Here is a 25979-nt window from a genome sequence, read left to right as displayed (position 1 = left end):
ACCCAACCAGTAAGATCAAAACCTGACATGGTGTCTCCAAGGCAGAGAGAGATTATGGAGGCAGAGATACAGCGCATGCTAGAGTTGGGAGTTATTGAGCCCGCTGAGAGTGACTACACGTCACCGCTAATACTCGTAGAAACCCCTAACAAGGACCCTCGTCCATGTGTTGACTACAGGAAGTTAAATGCCATCACTAGGGATCAGCTGTACCCGATACCCAACATTGAGGAACGAATTGAAAGAGTTAGCGCTGCTAAATACATTTCAATATAGATCCGCATTCATCTCGCCTGTAGGCACTTTTCGCCCTCTCGCACTCAGCTTCGGGCTGAAGAACGCGCCGTTTAGCTTCTCTAAATTAATGGATATTGTCCTAAAAGACTTGCAGGAGTTCGCCTTGCCTTATCTTGATGATGTGGCCATTTTTTCGGACAGCTGGGAACAACACGTGTCGCACCTCAAGCAGGTGTTCTCACGGTTGAGGGAAGCCGGCTTAACGATGAAAGCGGAAAAGTGTAGGTTTGGTTGTTCGCAGGTTACTTATCTGGGCCATGTTGTCGGTCAGGGCATGAGACGACCGGCTGAGCTGAAACTAGCTACGATTGGAGAATTTTCTCAGCCGCGCACGAAAACGGACCTTCGTTCATTTTTGGGACTTGTGGGGTACTATCAACGGTACATTCCGAATTACTCGCAATTGGCAAGTCCATTAACAGACGCCCTCCGAAAGGGAGCACCGAGTAACGTACACTGGGATAAGGACAAAGAGAACGCTTTCCAAAGTTTGAAAGCGCTATTGGTTTCTCGCCCTGTGCTTCGCGCGCCAGACTACACAAAGGAATTCATAGTTCAATGCGACGCAAGCGACAGAGGTATGGGCGTGGTACTTAGTCAGGTCGGCGACGATAACGAGGAGCATCCTATCCTCTATGCCAGCCGTAAACTAAATGTAAGAGAGGAAGCTTACAGCGCTTCAGAGAAGGAATGCGCTTGTTTGGTTTGGGCTGCCCAGAAGTTGTCGTGTTACTTGTACGGAGCGAGGTTCATCTTCGAGACCGACCACTGTCCTCTGACGTGGCTCAATCAAATGTCACACAAAAATGGCTGCTTGGTCCGATGGAGCCTCACTCTCGAAGAGTACAACTTCTCCGTTAGATATAAGAAGGGAAAGTTGCATAGCAATGCGGATGGTTTGAGCAGGCTAATTTGAATTCTGCGTTTGAGGGTCCCGCCTAAATCTTAGGGTTACTAGTGTTAACTTTTCTTTAGGCGAAGATCCCCTCTCATTTAGCAGAATTCCCTCCATGATTGCTGAATTTGTCAGCAGGAATTTGCTTCAGAAATTGGCATAGCGAAATGTAGCATTTTTTTTTTGTTTCTGCACTTATGTTGTTGTTGTTGTTTTTTAAGCCTAGCGAGTCTAAAGTGAGAGCCAATGCGCGTCATCTCGGCGCAGAGCCGTGTTGTGGGGTTCATTTTGCAGTTGCCTGTCCTTGTTGGATGTTTTGGGGCGGCGACATCACTACACAAGTGGTCACTGTGAGCCAAGACATAAATCCCCCCCTGACCAGCAGCTGTTCTCTTCCTGCCTAGCGGTTGTCAGCGTTAGACAGTGGAGATTTTTCGGGACATGGAGGCGCTGTAAAGAATGGCGAGCTGCAAGGCAAGATTGCCACCCAGTTACGACTGGGCGACACTACGCGCATCCCCCACTGTTAAGAATGGCGAGCTGCAAGGCAAGATTGCCACCCAGTTACGACTGGGCGACACGACGCGCATCTCCCTCTCACCGTCGCTGCGGCTAGGAGGCGTTCGAAGAAGCGGCCTTTGTGCTGAAAACCACCTCCTTCCACCAGCCCCATCGACATTGTGACGGAACGAGTTCGGTGTGCAAACAATGGTTCCGGAGTTCTCCAGTGCTGACCTGATCTGATACGCATGGACAAGCTGCCGCGGGAAAGCCGTATTTTGGTGCTTCCCATGCCTCGGCGTGATGCAAGACAACGAGCTACCCACGATGGGCACCGATACTTCCCGGAACGGCACCCCTCCAACGCCGTCGTTTGGGCATCGGAATGTGTGTGCCTTTGTGTACGTAAACTGTTCTGTGGAGCGGCAGCAAGTTGGCGATGAGTAAACGAACAGTCGCCGCCTCGTATGGCCGGCGGACCGAGTGTATAAAAACTGTTGTTGTGCGAATGCTGGACACACTTCTCTTGAGCAGTCATGTTAGACTGATACACTTCTCTCATGCAGTCATGTTGGACTGACCCTCTTCTTTTTCAAGCAGTCATGTTAGACTGATTTAATTTCTGTAAATAAACCCATATTCCTCGTTCTCGATGAGAAGCAGTTCTTCACTTCATCGACGTCCTCAGCGTAAATAAGTTGGACGACGGCATGGGCCAGCTACCTTCGAATTCATGCCGTACTCCAATCTTGGCATAGGACCACGGGTGATGGGATTGAGCCCCCAATCCTGACAGCAGAGAGATTGGTTTTAGCGGATTTCTTGATTGTCGGAATAAAGACATGAATGGGATCAATTGTTCCATACCTCTTTCTGAAGCCCACCCTAGTGATTGCCTATTTCTGAGATTGTACTGAAAAGCAGGTCTTCACATAAAATGCCAGCGGGCTTAGGGGAACGAATATTTTTATTCAACGCGACTAAAGCGCGTGCTTCAACTATGCAAAATCACTTCAATTCACCAAGGGAAAAATTCATTTTATTATTTTTGCATGACAATAAAGCTTTATTTCCCTCCGTTCACAACGGATGAGCCGAAAAATGAATGTGTAGCATTTTCTAAACGAAGGGACGCCCCAAAGGGATCTAATACGCAGGATGAGCCAAAATAATTATAGTAATAAATTCGAATGCGCATATATCCTTGGAAATAAGGTTGAAAAGTGCGAGATATTGCTTTTTAAACGCGATCCACGCATAGCAATCATTGCTTAAACCGTTTTACATGGTGAAGTTAGCGATTTGGTTCTAATTCCTTCCAGCTAAAACATATTTCGCTGAGTACGGTGGGTTAGAAATACTCTTAAAACACCTTTAGTATGGTGTCGTTTTAAGGCAAATGGGCAACTGCGAAAGCTTGTTCTTTCCATTGAAAGGCCGGGAGTATCAATATATATGTTCTGTAGAAAAGTCCCTAATTTCTTCGTGAATTAATTGTCTAGTCATGCGATCACATGACTATGTTAACTGAAAGCAAGCTTATTTTCATAGGTGATTTTAATGTTTTGTTTTATTGATTGGCGCAAGCTTATGTTGGTCCGCTTATGTCTGATTTCGACCGAATGTTACAGAATATATTAGAGAAGGGGAAAATGCCACCCCAGCAATAGCTTTATTTTTCTCTAGCAATGAGACATTCACGTACTTTGTAGGTGTCGCTGATGGCGTCTCATACCACAATTCAGTGGGCCTGTCCTTTCCGCATGGTGATGCAAAGTCACGTTAAATATCCGTTTAATAATAATAAAAATTATAACTAACAATCATGCAATAATACAAATCTTGTGCGACGTTTGCGATCGCCTGAGAGGCAGCGTCAAGTCAATTTGTAATTATTCATTAGTGTATTGCAAAGTTTGTTCCCAAAAAATGCGCTCGCAACAACAAAAGAAACCGAAGATGTAGAACACCCTCCTCTACACAGCCGTCGAAGGCTATCGTGAAAACTGGACATTCATGACACGAAACCATTGTGGTTAGAGAAACTCTTGGGTGCGTGGCCAACAGAAGCACTACAAATATGGACATTATATGCATTTGCAGAATTCACTGAAAAAGCGAAAACCTTGAAAAATTATTAGTCTTTGAAACTATTTGGACGATGCTAGTCTTCCTAGACCGTGACATATACTGACATTGACATTTATTCTGGCATATGTATGGACGGTCGTCATTGTTCACTGTATAAAATGTATTGTGCTGTATGGTGCATTGTTCTGCAGTCACTACGTTTTTATTGTTTTTCTTATTGCTTTAGTTTTTTTAACACAGGATACATTGAGCTTATGTTCTGGCTTGTGAACTTGGGTTGTAAACTTGTGGCTTGTATGTCACGACTTGTGATTCGTTCGCGGGAACTGGTCCTTGTGAATTTTGTATCGCTACTGCTTTAGTTTTGGGGTTATTCCGGAAATTTTTAGACGCACATATTTTATTGCATATCGTATACTATAACCGGTGCCTCTGCGAAGCATCACCTTTTTTCTTAGACTTAAAAATCTCCAGTGACTTATTCATTTCAACTTCTCAACATCTCGTTACTATTTGAGAATCAGCAGCTACTGATCCAATAGCATCTCAAGATCTCCTTGCATACCTTGCGGAGTCACCAAGGGCTGAATTAATTTGAACAATGAACGTCTGCTGGATTACATTTCACAGTAAGCAGTGACTGATTTATTTCAACATTTCATCTCCGTACGTACATTTCAGAATCAACAGCGACTGGTTCATTTCAACTTCATAGGTACATCTAAGAGTCCCCGGTGACTGATTCAACAGCATTTCGACGTCTCCTAACATACATTTCAGAATCAGCAATGATTGTTCACCAATATACAATTGATTATTAGCAAGATGTTTTAGCTTTCCATTTTGGGAATAAAATGAGCGAATGACAGTTCTCGAGAACGCGCCGACATTAAATTCATTGAGGTGCTGCACTCGACAGGCAGCTATACATCGCATTGGCATGTGGGGTAAAAAAATTAAGTGAGCTATCTACGATTGCTAGGCAGTCGAAATATTCGAAAATGAAACTAGCAGCAAATCGCGATGGAGCTTTCTACAGTTGACAGTATAACGCCTAAATACACAGCGTGACGAACCTGCAAATAATGTGAGTGGGACGCAATAAACATTCGCCGTCATATCTCTGATCGCTCTTCGCGTGACAAGAGTGCCCGAGATCGGAAAATGTCCAAGCGCTCATGCTCCGCATGACTCGGCGTACGGAAATTAGAAGTGCAAATCTACTCAATACCAGTCATACCAGCGGCCGAGCATAGCTTCTTGTTATTTTGGACGTCGTCTAATTTTCTGCGCATCCATGGCGTTCAGTGTGGGTAACACTGCCACGATAAGTTAGGGCTTCGTAGAGGCCTCTGGCAGCTGCAAGTTGCCACTGGCCTTACTGTGTAGCGGCTCGCTCCAGCACGCCAACACTCTAAAAACTAGGAAGGGTATCGCAGGAGTGAAGCGGCCAATTCACGCTTCAAAGCGTCGTTTTATTCTCGCAAAAATGTCGAGAAGAGTGAAATGGATTGTTCACTCTGTCACCAAGGACAGGGTGAAATGTGCTTTTCCCTCTGACCTTCTGGGAGAGAGTAGAATGCCCGTTCTACTCTTGCGGCAATAGAGAACAAAATGTAGCCGTAATCTTCTGCTCCAACTGTAGGTGGCTGGCCCCGAACATGGCAATGTATCACTCATGTTCGCTGAGCAAAGAACACATCCTTTTGCTTCTAAGAGAACAGGCCGCCGCAGTTCAAAGGAACGCGTAGCGAGCGCTCTACTTTTTCACTCGGAGTTTCGCCACCGCGCGCGCGCGCGCACTCAAGATCGCGGAACAGCACAGCGCCGGAGAAAGGTGATCCGTCCAGCAAGCAGCAACGAAGGCCATCTAACGGAGATTGTGTGTCAGGCATCTCGCGTCGCCCCGAAAACACGACATTCGTTCGTCATTCCTTGGATATAACAACAAATCCTCCCCGGTAAGTGAATTCTAACTTAGGTGCACATTCTCCGTATATGACATGCTATCGTCAGGAAGTCGTCGCAGCACTTAGCCGACGCGATTGACAACGGACTAGGCATACGCGCTGTGTCTCTCGATGTCAATTGAAAAAGCCAGGCGTCGCGATAACTGCATGTGATTTTATCACTTTGCCGTTATCCGTAAGAGCTTTGAAAATCGCAAACGCTGCCAGAACTATGGTATGTTCAATAAGACGCCAGGCGAGAGGACGCTTAATATGGTTTGTTCACCAGCCCGTGATTCCGAACCTATGCGGAGCGTGATTAGCGTGTGTTTTGTGTGTTTGAATTTATTCAGTTTGGCAGTCTACTCTGTGCGGAACGCTGTTGAAATAAGTAATCACATAACAGAAGGCGTCATTTTGCTCGCAGCATGCTTTTGTTATAAATAAGCCGCGCGTTTGACGGTGTCTCGCCCAGGGGGAATCTGCGACCACTGAAGTTACGTGCAGCACCAGTGCTAGTTAGAAACTTTGTCGCATACATTCAGCTGCATGCTGCAAGAGGTCAATTGGGTGCGTTATCTTGAAATTACTGAAAGCGCATGAGGAATCCATGTTTTATGCTGAAAAAAGTATAAACACCATATAAGCGATCTTGCGCGCGACAGCTACAAGCGACGCGATGGAGATGGCGGTCGCGTTCACTCGTCGCCTACAAGTCGTACTCCGTGCGAGCGACGATATTGAGCGACGCCTACCCGGTGTTGCCGGTATGAGGGCTGCAATCACGCGTGACGCGTGCTTTAGTAATTTACGTTCATGTATATTTTACTATAAAAAGTAGCATACAATATTTCCGGAGGTTTACATTCTTATCCTTGCACCTATAAAAATTGAATCATTTTCTCGTTCCGCGCGACAATCGGTAGTACTTGAGCGAAGTACATCCAGTTCCGGCTTCGCACTATTGGCTAGTCGCTCATAGCACTTCTGGGCGACGAGCGACGATTTCTAGATTTCCAGAACCGAGCCATCGGTTCAAGCGACAGCCCATTTTGTCGCTCGAAGCCGTCGCGGTCGCACACTAAATCGCTCTCATGGTGTTTATCCATAAGACTGAACTGTTTTTGCTCGTGTATTGAAATGGTGTGATTATAGGCCAGGTTTTATGTCTCCTGTTGCGGTTTTCGAGCACGGTGCGAAACTGAAAGGATGCTTATATCTACGAGCTCGGTGAATTGTCGAGCAGCTAGTTATGCATCGGCATCAAATATAACGGCTGCTGTGTGGAATTACAATTGCAGGGGCGCTTTGCATACGCTTATTGTTTTGGACATGCCTGTGCATTTGCTAATATGAGTTGGCGTGTCAGAGTTATATCATATGAACAGCTAAATCAGCCTTCCTCTGGGTGTTACAAGCGTAATGTGTGCATTTTGCTACTGCATGGCAGATCAGAATGTGTTTATCGCTTTAATATTTTAGTAGAGAAATAAAATATCAATATAAAACGTTGCTTTAATTCCGTGTTACCAGTCGTTTGTTGTACACAGAACAATAAGTTGGTCTAATAAACTAATAACTGCGGTTTAACTGCAACGTTTACATGCCTTCAAGAATCTAAAATGCTAGATTTCAAACTGCAGCAGTAGTCGAGTCTGGGAAAAATCAACTCCATTGCGCACCTCATCAATGAATATAAGTTCATGCCTTTTAGTAAGCTTAGATGCAGGCCGCAGTGAACTTTCCTGATAGTATTGACATGTGGGTAAGCTAGCCATAACAAGCCTTGTTGCCCCTCTTTATAGGCACATCCAGTCATATCCATTGAACTGAAGGACAATATTTTCATCCCTACTGAGCATCATGTTTGCAGCTATGATCGTCAAATTATGGCTTCAGCAGTGGCACAACCAGGGGTGGTGCCGGGGGCACACTGGACATGTGCTTGGGATGTGTCACAAGTGGTGTTTGCGATACACCAGACTTATGACAAACCTATGACATCTGAAAATGACCAATATTCTATTTATTAGCAAGAGTATTCTAACATTGGTGACAAACAAGGCTGAACTGTTGGTTATTTGTTTTTTGTTTAAATCTAAAAATTGAAGTTTAGCAGTTGACTGTTGTAGTTATTTGGATGTTTTGCATGCATTTCTCTAGGAAGACTAAGATCTAAGACTTTCTTTTATTGCCCTGGCCTTAACTGTCTTGATGTTGTTTTGCACCATGCCCTTGTGTTGGCTTTTGCACACGATATTTTTCAGGCACCCGCTTTATATAACGCAAGAAGGCCGCTGCACGGATACGAGGATGTGAAAGAGCCAGCGCAATGCGACTTCACGTAGTGCAGAGGAGCAAATGCCAAAAAAAATCAAAATACATTGGCATGCAATTTGGGCACGAAAACTAGTATGTGGGTATATTGGGTGTACCATTTGACCAAATGTCAACAAAATCAAGATACAGTATGTTACACCAAGATGAAAATTCTCACGTGCTCTAGGCAGTCATCTTAACACGTTATATTTATTTAATGTCTCTGATCGGAAAGTCAAATCAAGTATGCTCTCTGGAGACAAACACATCGCAGAAAGTGCCATCGAAAAGTTAGGAATGTGTTTAAAAAAAGCTGATTAATTTGAGAAGTGACTGCTTTTTGTCTTACCTCTCAACAGATACATCCGTGTGATAAAAAATAATGGTACAATGAAATTGCATATTTGCTTAGTGACATGATACATACTTGCAATGAGCACGGTGCCTGTGTTTACTATAAAAAGCAACAGCCCATGCTTGGTTAGGTTAGGCCCAGTACAACATGCAGGCATGGGTGATTGGTGCTTCTTTTTTTTATTTCTGTGTCGTGAGGTTTACTGACGTGCGTATAGGTGCAGTGGCACGCAGTATGGCTAGTACAAAAAGGGGGGGGGGTCAGATATATGTAGCTCACTCTACACGACACAGGGCATAGCAAATTCGTGTTCAGCAACTATGTTAAATGCCATGTACGTAAATTTTACAACGCTACTCATTCGAAGCGCGCACAGGTGGGCCTTGAAGAAAAGTTTTCCAGGGTACATAATTTAGTGCGTAATTTACACTAATTTCGCTCTAACCACGAGACATAATAATTTGAATATATTATATTGCACGGAAAAACCTAGAGCGCATTAAATTGTGTGTCAGCTTCGTGTGTATACATATAGTCTTTCCTATGCATTAGGTTTCTCGCGTAATGCATTACCAGTTGACAGCCTATCTTATGATGTGTACTCTGTTTACATTACAGTAGTTTATTAGTTTACTCGTTTGTTTTGCGACCTAATTATGAAATGCCGGCATAGATATTTTCAACATTTGACATAACCCTGTCTGTTTTGCAAGGACAACCCAGGACGTCCATTTCTCAGCACCCAGTCAACTGCCAGAAGTGACTCCAACACAGGCCGCCAGTGTGTGGACATCAGTTGCAATTTCACATTATGCAGTTGGCTGCTGCCTTGTACTGAGGCTTTTTTAAATGAGATGGTGATGTTCTAATGTACATTTTCACCACAAAGGTGCGATCTTGTCTCAGATGCATATATGGTTGCTATTCTCTGCGAGGGACGTGTTCTCGTGTTCGTGAAGCATTTGTGTTAGGCAGTATTGTCGTCCAATGAGTCAGATATAAACACTGCAACTCGCCACTGCCGGCAAGTTGCGAGAAACGCAATATATTATGACGCTGTAAAGTTATTTCATTAATTCAAAGGAAAGTTTTGCAGCAGGAAAAAAGTCTGCTATTCCAGGTAAACATGCCTTTTTCTCACAAGTTATTTAGCCAAACTATGGATGCGTGAAAATACGTGGCTTATGAATAGATTTTAATTCATCCTTTACTAATGCTTCTAAAAGAGACTAGAAATAGCATGTGACTACCTCTCCAATCAGCAGATCATACACTTACAGTCATAAGTGGTAGTTCCATGCAGTCGCGCACTCTATATAACCTTTCCTTTCAGCAGCATTGGAACTGGTGGCTGTGTTTTCAGAAGGACAAGTGCACTTGGCACTGTATATGTATCTGTGAATTCAGTTTTCTTTGTATGTGTTGGCTCACTGACACAAACAGTGCAAAAGTCAGTTGTACCATGAGGCAAACGACGCGTTCTGCTGCTAGAAATGCGGCATATAATATTTTAGAGTACTGCATGACATTAAAAGCAAAGCTAGCAGATAAAATGATCAAGAAAACTAACCGCTGTTATAGCTGTTTTCCTCAGAGAAAGCTTTTCCTTTATGGCTGTGTTAATCTGAGCTCTCCACCGATGTTTCAGTAGTATTATCCCTTAGTGAGTGAGGGATAGGGGGCAAATATTCGTGTTAGTGTTTAAATGGTGTCCTAATTATGTGCATTTGTTCCACCTAAATTGTCTAGATTACTTTATTGTGTAGTGTACAGCTTATGAAACCGTCAGCAACTACTGAGCTGCTAACATATATATGCATTTGTCACTATAGAGATGGCACTCGGCTGTCCCACTGCAATGCTGCGGAAATTGCCAGCACCAGCGGCTTTGCAAACTCTGTTTCACAGCATGTCAGTATGTGCTAATTTATAGTTATGTTGGGATGGGCTAGTATTATGGAGCACTGCTACTCTGTGTTGTGACAGATGCATAGGATAAGTGATGTAATGGGCACAGCGAAAACCTTTGAATGTTTTACTATGGTACAAAGAAAGGCTCTCCTTTTCGTCACTGGAGCAGGGGAGAAGAGCATGCAGGCACTCCTGAATGTACATATATTTCAAAACATTATCTATATATGTATATATATATATATATATATATATATATATATATATATATATATATATATATATATATATATATATATATATATATGTAAACACACACATACAATGAAACTAAAGGCAGGGACGTTCCATCATTCATCTTGAATTGACTTGTACAGCGCAAAAATACCACACAGACCACAGAGAAGCACGCATGTCAACAGGTTTGATACACACGTTAATTCAACAGATTTGATACTTCAGGTGTGCTATATTAAGCAAGGGGGAAGGGAAAGGTGAGAAAACCAGAAGAAAGAGTGGAGTGGAAAAGAAAGGAATCGTGCCAAAAAGCATGAGAAGCATCATGCAGCCAGGATCGCCAGCAGGGCATCTAAAAAGCACTCTGATAAAATTACATGCAGGACAACCTTACGTATTGTTTGTTTCAATCAACTCAGATCACATGCAGCCATTACTGCAATCAAGTTGTTTGTTTTCTAATGCATATGAGGGAATGATGGCCCAAAAAACTGTTTAGAGCTGAAGGATTATGTTCCGTGCTAGCCTCATTGCCCGCTTTTGTATCATATTGCTATTAGCTGCTTATGTTAGGGACAAAAAGTAAGAGTACGAGCTGTTTCCTGATTCGCCATTCCACACAACATGTCTTTGTGACTATATGTACATGCAGATGATCCATAGGTGAAAGATATTTAGTACAATAGAATCTCATTACAAAATACACTTGGTTGTAAGAGACATTTGAAAATGGTTTGGTTGGTTTTCCGATGTTTGGAACGTTAACAACACTGTATACAAGAGACACCTTTGTTATAAAGGATGACTTTTTAAGTATTCACTACTTTAAAGGGACACAACCCAGACACATTCACTTCGTGTACCTTGTGTGCTCCGAAGGGCGTAAAGATCACGCAATCCTCACACAAGTAAATTCCGCATGTCTCTTTAAGCATGAACTAGAAAAGGAGGGGAACGAGGACAGTGCAGGGCAGAAAGTGTCGGCAGTTGAAGCTGACGAGCGTCTAAGAGCACCTCAAGGGTACAGCGAGCAACAAGGAGGCTTGCAAAGTGAAGTGTTTAACTTAAAGAAGTTGGGAAGGAAGCTAACACAATCTACAGCCACCAAAAAGCTGTGAATGTCTTCTCTAAAGGGTCCCTAAACCACCGAGGTAGAAATTTAGTAGCGGTGTTGCAGTTGTACACGATAAGGCAGCGAACACGTAGCCACGAGAATTTCTAGAAATGGTGCAGTAATAGTGGAGTTATGTGCGTTTGATTATAGAAAAGTAGTCCCCGCTCATTTTACTCTTTCATCTGGTACACGCCATCTGGACAGTATCGTCTTTTCCTCGCCTAGTACACCTCCAAATGTTACGGGACAGGCTATCACCAACGAGCTGTGTTGCTGCCGCACTGGCCCGTCGTCCTGCGAAGGGTGGAGCTAATGTCCTCGCCAATACAATGGAACCGTATGGTGACTCGTGTTGAAGAGCCTCATAGGGAGACCCTTCTGTCCGCGTTTCTGTTCTTGGCTGCCCACAATGGCATCGCGAGCAACGTGACGGGGAAGGAGTGTGCGTATCTGCTTGCAGGCCTTGCCGGCAGTCGTACACATTCGTTCGACCAATCGACAGCACCAGCAACTGTTGACAACATCAGAGACAGCCTGGTGAAGTCAGGACAAACTGGGTGGTGCAGGATAGGTCCGGAGAGGCGCACAGGGTCGTTTTCTTCATATTGTGGTGCTCCCGCAGTGTGTAGCACTGCGGCATTTGGCATCGTTGATTGTGACCACATTCTGATTTCGATACGCGTGTTTACTTGAAATGTTCAAAAAATGTCGAGAAGTTGTTTAGGGTCCCTTTAAGCAACCCTGAGCAATTATTCCTTCAGATATATCTAAACATACTTTAATTCTGATGCATAATAAAGTGATCGAGTCTGGCTCCTCAGTGTTTTAAAATTTTTGGTTTCGAGAGACATGTTTCCCGTGCCTCTTGAGTATCTCTTCTAATGAAGCTTAACTGTAATGTACACACACAATTGTGTAACTCCTCCTGCAAGTATTATTCATTAGGCCTGGTCAACGATGTGCAAAGCTTGTGGTCAAGGTTTGATGTCATTACTTTTTAGAGCTATGTTTATTAATTCAGGCTGTCCTTATTGGTTCTTCGGTGCAAGAGACAATGCCTACGAAATTACTGGCCCTGATGACGAGAGCCCTCAAGGAGCAAACGACATCTCTGTTGCAGAAGTGAGCCCGAATCACCTGAAGTTACCATGACAGATGACATGGCAGCAATAGATACAGAGACTGCCATGTCTATTGCAGCTGCAGCAGTGTACGAGGCAAGCAGTAGCGCGTCAGCATCAACATCAGTGTCAGAAGGAACCGCACCAGGCCTGGTTGGGCAACATGTATGCTTTCACTGTGACTGTTTTTGTAGTGCATACAACTAACTTGCTCAACATACAAAAGATTTTCACCACGACTGTGAGCCAGTGTTCTTGTGCAGCAAGTGCAAGACTTAGTTAGGTGTTATAACACAGTACAAGCATCACTTGAAGATATGCAAACATATTACAGTTGTTTCCTTCCCAGCCAGCCCACATAGCGACAACAATGTGGAACACATGGTGGGATACACTTCTCCCCCATTAGAAGATAGTAGAGACCCTCAGTGTTGTTGCTAGATTAACTGGTCTTTGTAGGCAACTAGAAGGACAACACAGGTGTCATAAGATTGTTGATTATGTTGCTGAAGAGATAAAAAAGAAGTTTGATGCAGCTGAAGTGCCAACTGATATTGAGCAAATCAAAAGCAACCGCCTGAGAAAGCAACACTATCGAAATTTGCGTATCTATGTGCCGCCAACTCAGGTAAGGATGGCATAGGATAGAAGTGTGATGAAAATCACACAGACACTGCTGTTGCGTCACTGGCCAAAGTGAGCAGTGACTTGTAGGGCAAGAGAGTCAACTGAAACGAACATTATGGCATAGTGTCATGCTCCCATGTGACCACTTTCCATGTTATTTTGCATGATACAGCTCAACCACCAGAAACGAGACTGCAACTTGTCTGTAAAAAAGCTTTCACAAAAAATTATTCATAACACTATTAACACAGCAGTATCTTCTTTTTGCGTGGGTTCGAGGTTCCCGGGTGTCCATTAATGCAAAAATTGAGGAAAAACAGAACATGTGTCGTACTTAGACCTTTTTAACAAGTACGAGGGGGACAGAACTTTTCTAGTCATACCTCTTCATCATACTATCAAGTTTATAAATGCCTTTTATAATTATTATTACCAGTTATATCTCAGTACATTGTATGCATGTAGCAGGTGTAAAATCAGGTCAGTTGGATCAGATGCCTTATCTGCAGGAGAGCCCTATATTCAAGAAATTTGAATTAAAATAGGTAAGTTAGAGACGCAGTCTTTCAGCGCTTTATTGCGTGTGGTTTAAGCATTGCTCAATACTTTTGTGGATGGCAGTTTCAATCGGCGCAGCACTGCGCTTTGTCACGGTCACGTGTCTTCAAAGCGGTGTTTACCATTTGTGCTAATCTGTTTGTGCGTGAATAGAGCAAGTTTTTAATTTTTTGGCGCATTCTTGTGCTTGCACTAAGCTACTATAAGGCAGTTACAAAATGTGCGTCACTATAACGAGCTGTTCTGTTGAGCTTACGCTTGCAAATAATAGCGTTCATATGGCCGCACTTCTATGTAGGTGCACCGCTAGCTTTGTGTATGTTCTCATGTTTGTATAAAGCTTACATAAGCTAGTTACAAAATGTATGTCACTAAGCATTGTGATATTCTTTAAAGAACTGCTTCGTTGGTTTTATACTTGTGAATTAGTATTGAGGCGATGGTATTTCCATGTAGGCCACAGCTAGCTTTCTGTGTGCTCACGTGCTTGTATTAAGCTTTCACAAGGGAGTTACAACATGTACGTCACTAAGCGCTGTGATATTTTTAAAGAACTGCTTTGTTGGTTTTACACGTGTCAGTAATAGTACTCGGGTGGCACTAGTCATGTGTAGGTACACAGGGATTATTTGTATACATTATGCTCATGTAAAGCAGTTACAAAATGTATGTCACTAATCACTGTGATATTTGTTGAAGAATTGCTGTGATGGTTTTGCACATGTGAATAATAGTGGTCAGGACACAGTACTTGCGATGTATAGTTGAATTTATACAGTGCCAAGACATGGGCTGTATGCGTACCAAAAGAAATGTATGTCATTATATTGTTGTGATTATTACTGTTTGGATTTTATTAAACTCTAATAAAATTGTGTCTTGTATCTATTGAGGTATGGCAATTTGTCATGCAACCAAACTGAGGACCTGAACTTGCGCATAAAAATAAACAGCTAATTTAAGAGTATACTGCTCATATTCTGCTAAACCAGCTTAACAAATCTTGTACTACAATGCTGGAAAAATGACAGAGCTGAATGGGATGTACAGAAAGTGTTCTGCACTGGCTGAAGGACTGCCCCACACTGGAGTTGGTAATGTTGCGTTTATTTGAGTAGAACAGAAAGTGCAATTCTATTAAAAATGTGACAGGCACTGCAGAGACATAAGGCAGACGAGCAGATGGCACATTTTTTTCAGGGCCCTCTATGCCTACTACTGCATTTCTAGTCTTCCTGTGCTCTGCGTATGAGCCCCTGTTCAGCCAAGGTTTTTACTCCATGACAGTTGTTCTACTGGGTTCGTAGCAATGTAGAAGAAAAAAATTTAGTGGTTTTCAAGAACTTTCAAGGCCCGACACAGTAACTTAAAGGACCTCGTGCGATGTGTTTAGTAGTTTGGATGGGCAATAACTTGTTCAACAACATCGTTAATTTTAATGCAAACAAAATAAAACAAAACAAATCGCATTTCACTGATTTCAAACATTTGAAAGACTGCTAATTTGCCTTTCACCGCCCATCACTAAACGCACACAAGGAAGCATTTCAAGAAAGCGCTCAAAGTTTTTCTGCAATAGCACAATTGACTACTTGGACCTGCAACATTTGCAATTTTCGAATAATGTTTGGTTTGACAGTGTATGTGATGTCATCTGTTGCCTCAGCTTTTCACCATCAAATAAGCAATAGTCATTTCTCATTTCTTTTTTATTGTGTCTGTAGCTCTCGATTTACTCTTCACGGCTTCTCTTCGAATGCCTCAACTGTTGAGCTTCCTGCGTCTGCTCCTCCAAGTACATTTGTCGCCGGTTCCATGTGCCTAAAGGTGGTATCTGCAGCTCCTTTGTAATTTCAACTTTAACGATGTCGCTTTCCTTCTATTACCTCCACAGACAATTCTCTGTGACATGCGAGAGAGTGTCACAGAAGGGGAAAAAAACGCTTGGCAATGTCTGCTAAGTCTAGCCAAGTGTACAAATTTAAGGACTTTCCAGTACTTCTAAAAATTCAAGTGTTTTCAATGCCTTGAAAATGGCATTTTAGAAATAAAGGGTTTTCAAGGATTGCTACAAACCCTGGATTCTAGCACCTAAATAATTTTGCAAGCTTATTTTGGCATGGAGTTCAGAAATTCGTGCTCTTTAGCTAACGCTGCACTATCTCTGTACATTGAAACCTCGAGAGCCCAACCATTATGGAGTAAAGAAAAACAGTGAAAGCTTTTAATACCACTCTTTTTTTTATGGAGCTTCGTATTGCCTAGTTAAGTTTACGAATGTGCCTTGTTTTGGTGGGCGTTTCTTCGACATTTTCTGTGAGAAGTAGATGACTAGCCCCCGCATTCAGAAATGCATCTTAATTTGAAGCTCATGCTTGACTTGATATAATGACGCCTGGTGCGAACGCCCCCCCAGACGCTCATTGCGTTTCTTTTGGCGTGTTCACGACCTGCGTCATTTAGATCAAGCATGGGCTTCAAGTTATGGTGCATTTCTGAATAGGGGGGTAAGCTTGCACAATTGCGGGCAACGCACTGTGCCATTGACACTGAGAGCAAACGGGGAAAACAATGTTAACCCCCTATGCTCCTAAACTTTCGCGTACCTGTGGTGTGCGTGTATCGTGGAAGAAGAAACAGTGGAAACACAACGACGACGAAAAAGCATCAACCAAACCATGTCATAGTGTCATAGTGAGAAGAAGAAGCTGCGTCCTGCTCGTTCGCTGCGGCTTCTGTCACTTGGCCAGGTTTTGGGTGATATTAGGCTTTACTAATCTTATTTCTTGAGCTCTCACTAATTCTAACGCCACCTTCTTCCTAGGCTGATGTCTAAAAACTCCCCAGGCAGGGGTTTGTCCCCATGGGCGGCCTCTATTCCAACGGATGAATTACCTCTAGATTTGTTCATCCGCAGTGGTGTGAGCAACATCCCGGTGGCTCTGGTTCCTTCAAATGGAGGCTTTATACGTCTAACCAACCCCCAGGCGATCCAGAAATCCCTGCAAGCTGCTACCTCTTCATACCAGACCATCACGGAAGTGAGGCAGTTCGGCCGAGGAGGTATCGTGTGTCGGTCACCAGACCAGTCCTGTGTCGCGGATTTGCTAAAGTGTTCGTCATTCGCGTCATTACCGGTGAGTGCCTTTATCCCTGCTCACCTCGCCTGCACTAAGGGAATAGTCAGAGGTGTCGATGCTGATCTTTCTCCCGCTGAAACACTTGAGAGATTGTCTGGGACTGGAGTAATTGCTGTTTACCGATGCACTCGAGTGGTAGACAATAAGCGGGTCCCAACAGAATCAGTGATTGCGACTTTTGCTGGAACTTCCTGCCCATCAGAGCTAAAGGTGTGGCCCCTTGTGTTCAGAGTTGAACCCCTGGCGTCGCGTCCGATTCAATGCCGCAATTGCTGGCGATACGGCCATAGTATGGCAGGGTGTAAATCAAGACAACGTTGTTGCGCATGCGGGGGAGAACACGCTCAAAGTGATTGTAATGCCCAAGAAGAGCGATGCTGCCTCTGTGATGGAAATCATCCAGCCAATTATTTAAACTGTTCTGTTAGGGCTCAAGAGTTACAGGTGATTGAAATAATTGATCGTCGACGCTGCTCTAGGATGGAGGCCATAAACATTGTGAAAGAAAGGGCATCTGGCTATGCGGGGATAATAGGTAGACAAAATCTTACCCCGGACCGATCACTTACTGCAACTATAGAGGCCGCTGTGGAAAAGGCAGTTACAAAGGCTATGGAAAGGTTGGCAATGAGCCTTGGTGAATGTATCTCACAAGCCGTTTCTAGTCATTTATCTCATTTGATGCAAACTACCTGCCCAGCTCCTGTACCAACGCAAACAGTTGATCCTGAGCACCAAACTAATCATGAAAGATCAGACGCCAATCCTTGCAATAATGATATTGGACTTTCAAATCCCTCTTCTGCGGGTCCTACAACTTGTAATCTGGTTAATACAGATTTGGAGATGACAGAGGTAGAACAAAATGCTCGAGCATATAAAAGAACCATGTCGTCTATTAGTGAAGACTCCTCCTCCGGTCCTCACTCAAAAGCGAAGAAAAGTCAGTCCAGTGATGTGCTAAAGGATAACATTCTGCAGAAGGCAGTTTCGACTGCGGCACTTTCCAAAAAATAGGATCACTAAAAGTGCTTCAGTGGAACTGCCGCTCTTTATATTCTGCATCAGTAGATTTAACTTGTTTAACTTCTCAACTTAATCCTGATTTAATTATGTTACAAGAAACGTGGCTAAAACCTGAGAAATCTTTTCAACTGAAATTCTACAGGTCATTTCGATTAGACCGTCCTACAAGAGGCGGCGGGTTACTTACACTTATCTCATCTAAAATTTGCCATAAGGCTAAAATTTCATATCAAGTTTCTACTCCAGAGTGTGAAATCCTAGCTATAAAATTGGTTCTCCCGGGATGTGCTCCTTTTACCGTAGTTAATGCATATTTTCCATCTGGCGTACAGGACACTAGCACACTGGATAGTGTCATTAACTCTTGTGGACGTGACATTGTAATCTCAGGTGATTTCAATTCTCACCATATCTCATGGGGTTTAAGAACAGATTTGTGCGGCACCCGATTGTGGAACTGGTCGTTGGACAATCGCCTCACGTGTGTAAACTCCGGATCTATTACGTTTGTTAGAGGCCGATCTTACTCTTCACTAGATCTTACATTCTCTGGCCCGAGTCTCTCCGTAACTTCTTGGTCGACTATTGATTGTTCGACAAGCAGTGATCACCTTCCGATAGTATTTGACGTTGCACGTCCGGTAACATTTATAGGTGACCAGGTTCGAACCTTCATAAATTACAACATTTTTAAAAAATGCCTACGAAATGTTCTTTCATCTCTGTCTGATGCGCCTACAGAACAAAAAACCACGATTATCTGTTCCGCTTTGGAAAGTTCTCAAAAAAAGGCTCAATTTGAGATTGGATTGAATAAAAGAAATTCTTACAGTCCTTGGTGGAATGAAGAATGCACTCGAGACTACAGAAAGAGAAAAGCTGCTTGGAAAAAATTATTGCATAACCAGAGTCCCCAAAATTGGAGTGACTATAAATTTTTTCGAGCTGTCTTTAAACATACAGTTTCTAAAGCCAAAGATGAATTCGACTGTAAGCATTTTGATTTCTTATCTAACAATAAAAATAGGCGTGCATTGTTCCGTTTTCCCCGCGGTAGGAAAATTCTTCCGCGCCAAATTAATATTGACTCTATAATCTTAAGTAGCGATGAAATGAAACAATCACTAGAAGAAATCGCGAAGGGATTAGAAATTAGATTTTCTTCTGTCTTACCAAGTGGTTCTCGCTTACGAAGGGCATCAGATGATTTTACAGAAATCTCTATGTTAGAATTGGCTGAAATCGTGGAGCGACTTCCAGATTCAGCTCCCGGTGTGGATGGGGTAACATCTACTATGATCAGAATTTTATTTAAGGAAGCTCCTGATGACCTTTTGGCTATTGTAAATTACTCAATTCGCTTCTCATGGATTCCGTCTGCGTGGAAAATTGCTAAAATCATCCCTATTCTTAAAAATCATGGGGAAGGATATACAATAGATAACATTAGGCCAATTGCGCTAACTTCAAATTTGGTTAAATTAATTGAAAGAATTCTATATGCCCGCATGATTAAATTTATACAGAACAAGGACTTGCTTAGCCCCTGCCAAATTGGATTCCGACCATCATGTTCAATTTGGCATGCTCACGTGGACCTAGAAAGTAGAATAAAATTAGCACGACGACAGAGGCAAATAGGTGCTCTTGTGACATTAGACATTTCCAAAGCCTACGACAGTGTAGAACACTTAATTTTATTAGATATATTGCGAAATCTAGACATTCCAAATTATTTTTCAAACTGGATTGGTGAGTTTTTAAATGGAAGAACATTTTACTGCAGTCTGAGAGGCGTTTCCTCTAGTATATATAATCAATCACGAGGTGTTCCTCAAGGAGCCGTCACTTCACCATTACTATTTAATATTCTGATGTGTTCCATTCCTCTTCATCAAGATGTACAAACATACGTATACGCGGATGACATTGCTTTCTTCGCATCAGACAGTGATATTCACTCTCTATATTATCGACTACAAAACTACCTCAACGCCATAGAAACCTGGTTAAACAAAATTCGCCTTTCACTTAACGTTAGAAAATCCTCGATATTGGTTTTTCCTCTTAATAATCCCGTTAATATATCGATATCTTATCGCCTCGAGACTATACCTCAAGTGGAGTCGGTGAAATACTTAGGTGTAGTATATGACGGTTCCCTCAACTGGCTCGGCCATATCGACCATATCGTTAAAAAAGGAGTACGAGCAGTTGGTATGCTACGTAAGCTGTGCAATAGTCGGTCCGGAATGCGGAGAGATCCACTTTTAATGATATACAAAATGTATGTGCGGCCCATTTTAGAATTTGGATGTGTTTTATTTTCTGGTGCCCCAGCTTATAAATTACGTCCCCTTGTTCTACTTGAGCGGGAAGCCCTACGACTGTGTTGTGGATTACCGAAATATGTTGCCAATAACATATTACACCAAGAAGTCAGCTTGCCCTCAATATTGTGTAGATTTCGGTTACTGACGGTGCAAACAGTCTTGAAATTGTATGAATCCCCTATTAGAAGATTGAAATACATATTCATTTCCCAGCCTGCACTTTTCTTCGGAGTACACTGGCATCGTTTTCATACACCACAGGTGGTCTTCGTACAAACATTGATAAACCCCTTAAATGTACGTCTTTGGGAGGTATCGCCTATTTGTGATGTGCGAGAGAACCTAAAAATTATATATGATGACATCTACCCAAATAATGCAAAACATCTTCCTTATAATATATTAAACGGCTTATTACAGGACCATTTATTGGGTTTATCTATAAGTACGGTCATTGCGACAGACGCCTCACAGTGTGAAGAAAAATCTGGAATTGGCATTTTCTCTCCCGCTCTAAACTGGTCATTTGCAATCAGGATTCCCGACTTTTATTCCGTATTTTTGGCTGAATTTCTAGCTGTAGTCCTAGCCTTACGCAAACTAAATTTGTCAACATCGGCGGTAGTAATTATAACAGATTCTTTATCCTTATGTTCCTCGCTAACAGCAAATGGTGTCACTAACCTTTTACGTACATTTCATTTTCTAGTACCTGCCCACATAAATTTAATTAGATTGCTTTGGGTGCCTGGACATAAAGGATTAGTCATGAATGAAATGGCTGACAGTCTCGCGAGAGCGGCCCTCAGTGGCCCTGTATTACCATTACTTCCTACAATAGCTTACCTGACGACTACTAGATTCAGGAGATATACAATTACTCAAGACTTTTTGAACCCAGCTGTAGCAAATTTTTCCGAGTATCGACACCTCCTATTCCCTTGGCCTAAAAATTCCTTTCACACAAGAAAAACTGAAGTCATCTTTACCCAATTACGTTGTCGAATACCAAAATTAAACTTTTATCGTCACAGGGCTGGTCTGGTGCCCTCCCCTCTGTGCCCAGTCTGTGGAGAAGATGAAACAATCGATCATTTTTTCATATTCTGCCGCCGTTTCACTTCTTTAAGAAAAAATCTAGAATCAAGATTTACACAGCTTGGTTTGAGCTTTTCAATTATAAATATCCTTTCTCTAGGAGCCTCCTCTCTTGGACAGTGCCACAGGGATATTTGCTCAACCGTGGAGGATTTTATAATTGCTACGAAGAGGTTGTCTTGAATTATTAAACATTTTATTTTTGTTCTTTTCCTCCAGTTAGCTTTACCATTTACAGTTTTTTAATAAAGATAGCCTAATTTCATCCAAATCTTGGCCAATCCCCCACAGTGGGTGTGCGCCATCGCTCAAGGAATACCATACCATACCATACCATACCAGTGCTACGTGGTGCGGTCCATGTTTTTCCGTCGTCCTTGTGTTGCACTCTTTTTTCTAAACTGCTCAACCAACTAGCCGGCAAGTCCATCCTGTGCATATATATTGAACACACGCATGAGTGTAGATGATCTTCGAAGCTTTTAGAACGAGCACTGCCACAGGATACGAGCAGTGCACGCGTAACAAGTGGACACATTAGTCATTTAAACATGCATGCCAATGCATGTGACGCGGTTATCGGCAGACGCAGTCTCCAAATGCTGGAATGTGCGCCCTCCGAAGCGCTAGCGATCCACTGCTAATGCAGGACAACTGCTTACAGCGGACTGAACCAAACTCTAAACTAATGCACTTGAAAAGAACGCCTACACGGCAGCGTGAGGCACGTCGAAATGCCTGGTACTGGCATCGCAGTTGACCATATACGAATGGAACTGGGGGAAAAATTAAGCAGAAATGCTCAGCAGTATACGTGCGAATTAAATTGACATACGTGGATGGTTGGCGCGATACTTTGTATCCACGTATTTTCGGAGAACATATAATGCATGAACTTGAGAAGCACTCGATCTTGAGCTGAACGGCACATTTGTTATTTTCCTGCGGTGACGACAAGCCGTGAATAGTTCTCACGTTGTCGTCTACGTTGTCTTCCTTCGTTAGTCGTAGCAAGGAATGGAAATGATGCAAACGCAAACGTATTCCACTACACAACAGCACAGCACACTGCAGAGAAACTCCACCCATCGCAGCCGATTCCTCAAATATATTTAGTATATATATAACCTCTAAATGAACACGACCGGGCGTAGTGGCTCTGGGGTGCTTCCAAGCAACCGCCACAATGTACGAAGGACACACCGTCCTTATAGCCAAAAGTGATGATGAAAAGAAATTGCAATAAGTTGACTGATATCGGCCTATCTCCTTATGCAATGTGGATTAGAAAATTTTTGCTAAGGTATTAGCTAACCGTTTGCAAGTTGTAGTAAGATCTGTGGTAGGTGATCATTAAACATGTGGCATCAGGGGCCGGTCCATTTAGACGAATATTCATGTTGCGAGATTGGTGCTAGAGTGTGTAGCTGAGGGGATTGGACAGGTGGCAATGGTACAGCTAGATCTGGCTAAGACGTTCGACAGGGTGAATCACTCATTCCTGTTTACTTTACTAGAGCATATAAATATCGGATCTCTGCTCCTTAGAGGTGTCAGGATATGTTATGCTAATGGCTCAACGCAGCTTATAGTGAATGGCTCTCTCTCCGATCCGATTAGGCTTTTATCATCAGTACGACAAGGATGCGCCTTGTCACCACTTCTGTTCTGCTTGTATTACTTCTAGAACTGACGCAGCACGGAAGCTCCGCCTACTTGCTCGGCAGTGCACCGCGTCGCAATGGAATGAGCCACATTTAAGAAATCCGCGACTGTACTCACTTGATCCAACATTAAGTCTTCGAGCGCCATCACAGCTTCGCCGTAGAGACGCCACGCTTTTATATCGACTTTGGTTGGGCGTTGCCTTTACTAAAGCCTATGCCTTCCACATAGGGATGACCGACACCCCAACCTGTGACCACTGCGGCCATGAAGAATCAATTGGCCATATTTTGTGCACCTGCCCGCAGTACAGTCCACAGAGGGCATGCCTTAGCCACGAACTTGACCAACTGGACGACCAACCGCTGTCCGAAAAAAGAATTCTGCAACATCGAAAGGACCTACCGTCACAGAAGAAGGCCGTGCAAGCGCTTTTGCGCTTCTTGCGATCTACCGGCCTGTGTGAAGGACTTTAACTGGAACGCCTTTTGTGTGTGTGTCTCCATGTGTGCGCGTTCGTTTTTTTTTGCCTTTTCCTCTCTGTCGTCTTTCTAACCCCTATCCCCCATCCCCAGTGTAGGGTAGCAAACCGGAGACTCATATCTGGTTAACCTCCCTGCCTTTCCTCTTCATTCTCTCTCTCTCTCTACTTTGTACGAGCACTCTTAAAGAACAAAATGTCCAAGGGTTTAAAAAACTGACTAATGAGGTTCGGATTCTTGCGTATGCAGACGACGTGGCCTTTTTCTGTACCGATAAAAAGAGTGTAAACACTGCTCTTGCAATTACAGAAGAATTTTGTGCTGCTTCTGGTGCAAGCGTTAACTTTGAAAAAAGTTTAGGTTTTTGGTTTGGATTATGGGCCACAATGCCATCACATTACGCAGAAATTCAATGGAAAGACGATCTGCGGTATTTAGGTGTGCCTCTCTCACAGTATAGAAATAGCAACGCTCATTGGTCTGGAGAAGTTGGCAAAATTCAACGTAAAGTGAATTCATGGCGAGGGCGGAATTTGTCAATGTTCTTTCGTGCTGAAGTGTGTAACGTTTTCTTGGCTTCCGGTCTTATGTATGTGCTCCACGTACTGCACTGCTCAAGACTTCGCCTTCAGGCACTGCATCGCGTATTTGCAACATTCATTTGGAGTTCGAGCTGTGAATGGATGCGGCGCGACAATCTGTTTCTCCCCCTTGAACGTGGTGGTCTAGGATTAGTACACCTCTTCGTCAGGCAAATTGTTTCTCGCCTGTTTTTCTTTCGAGACAGTGACCATCCGTTCTTGCGTAAAATGTTGCAACTGCGTTTAGTTCATTATGTTCATAACATAGTAGTGTCATCAAATGTCAAAGATGTCCCACAGGCTCCTTGGGGCTTTCTCAAGGAGATTGTTGACACATTTCTTTTCTTGAAAGTTAGATTCAGCCTGGAGTACGTGTTCCCAGCGAGCCGAAAAGCAATTTCTGCGGCACTGGTTGACTCTATTTTCCCAGATCCTTTGTATCGTGCACCTTATGTAAGCTGACCTTATCAGGATGTACTTAAACGCGTCCGAAAAATGTGTGTGCCTCCTAGAGTAAAAACAGTTTTCTTTAAATTACATTCGGAAACACTCCCTGTTAAATCTTGGTTGAATTCGAGGGGTTGCTTTGTACCGTGGTCAACAAACTGTCGGCTCTGTCCACGTGCCGAAACCATAGATCACTGTTTCATAGACTGTAGGGACGCTGCATTTTTTGGGACATTCTCTAACGGACGCTTAAAAAGCCCATTGACATGACTCCATACTCAATTAGATTTCTACCGTTTGAGGTTACAGGTGGTCCTCCCTATGACATGTTCATTGTACCTGGTTTATACAGCCTGTGGAGAAGTAGACTCTGTGATCGCCATGCCGAAAGCCCGCGAACTACAAAATCCTTCTTTCGTGAAAGTGCTGCGTATGTAAGAAGTGTGTAGGCTGTGCAGGAACCCCCGCCAGACTGGATGCACTTGTTGGATGCATGTGTGTGTTTGCCTGAGGTTTAAGTGTGTAGTTGTGTCCACTTTGTAATACACCTTCAGCTTTCTTTTCCATGTAATAAAGAAAAAAAAGTGGCTCTGTGGTGCAATGGTTAGGATGTGTGCTTTGAATTGTATAGATGCGAGTGTACGTGGGTTCCAATCCACGTAATGTGGAGAGCATTGTGGTTCATCATAAGTATGTGATTCCTTTGACAATTGTGTTCCAATTAGATTATGTGACTCCTGATTGTGAAATTTGAGGAGATAATTGCGGGTAAATGTTAATTACCTTTTTTTTTCTCTGCAGTGGCGTTCGGGACGCATGCGCATAGGCCGCTTCCAAGCAGTCACGCCTCATGGTAGGCTGCAAATAGCCAGGAAAAATGACTTCGAAATCCTGCATAACTTTGCTCACGCCTATTCTGAAGGCCCCTTGGAATTGGGTCACTGTCTCTGAGGAGCCGCCTAGGGAACGGTATATCAGCGGCCCTAATTTGATCGGATTTCCTGCCTGCATGCGTGGCCAGGACTTGGCTAAGAGGGTATTGGGAGGAGTATAAGCACTTTGTTTGGGGGAGTAGAAGTACTCGGCCTGGCGGAGTACTATTACCCCTGCGGGGAGAGTGCTAGCACTCTGCGGAAGAGTACTAGCACTCCCTGTGGGAATAGTATTATCACTCTGCGGAAGAGTACTAGCAATCCCTTGCGGTGAAGTAACAAAACTCTGTCAACAGGAGT

At 43.2% G+C, this 25979-nt stretch overlaps 1 long non-coding RNA gene across 1 annotated transcript; it reads left to right on the top strand.

Annotated features, from left to right (window-relative positions):
* Positions 1-5634: 5634 nt before the first annotated feature.
* Positions 5635-25317, top strand: LOC135913781 (uncharacterized). The gene is made up of 3 exons (XR_010568108.1): positions 5635-5745; positions 15700-15802; positions 23469-25317. It is a non-coding gene; the product is annotated as an uncharacterized lncRNA (long non-coding RNA).
* Positions 25318-25979: the final 662 nt, after the last annotated feature.

The sequence above is a fragment of the Dermacentor albipictus genome, chromosome 6, assembly GCF_038994185.2.
Source record: "Dermacentor albipictus isolate Rhodes 1998 colony chromosome 6, USDA_Dalb.pri_finalv2, whole genome shotgun sequence".
Lineage (NCBI taxonomy): Eukaryota > Metazoa > Arthropoda > Arachnida > Ixodida > Ixodidae > Dermacentor > Dermacentor albipictus.
The sequence above is the reverse complement of the archived record's forward strand: the minus strand, read 5'-3'. Positions and strand labels throughout refer to the sequence as shown.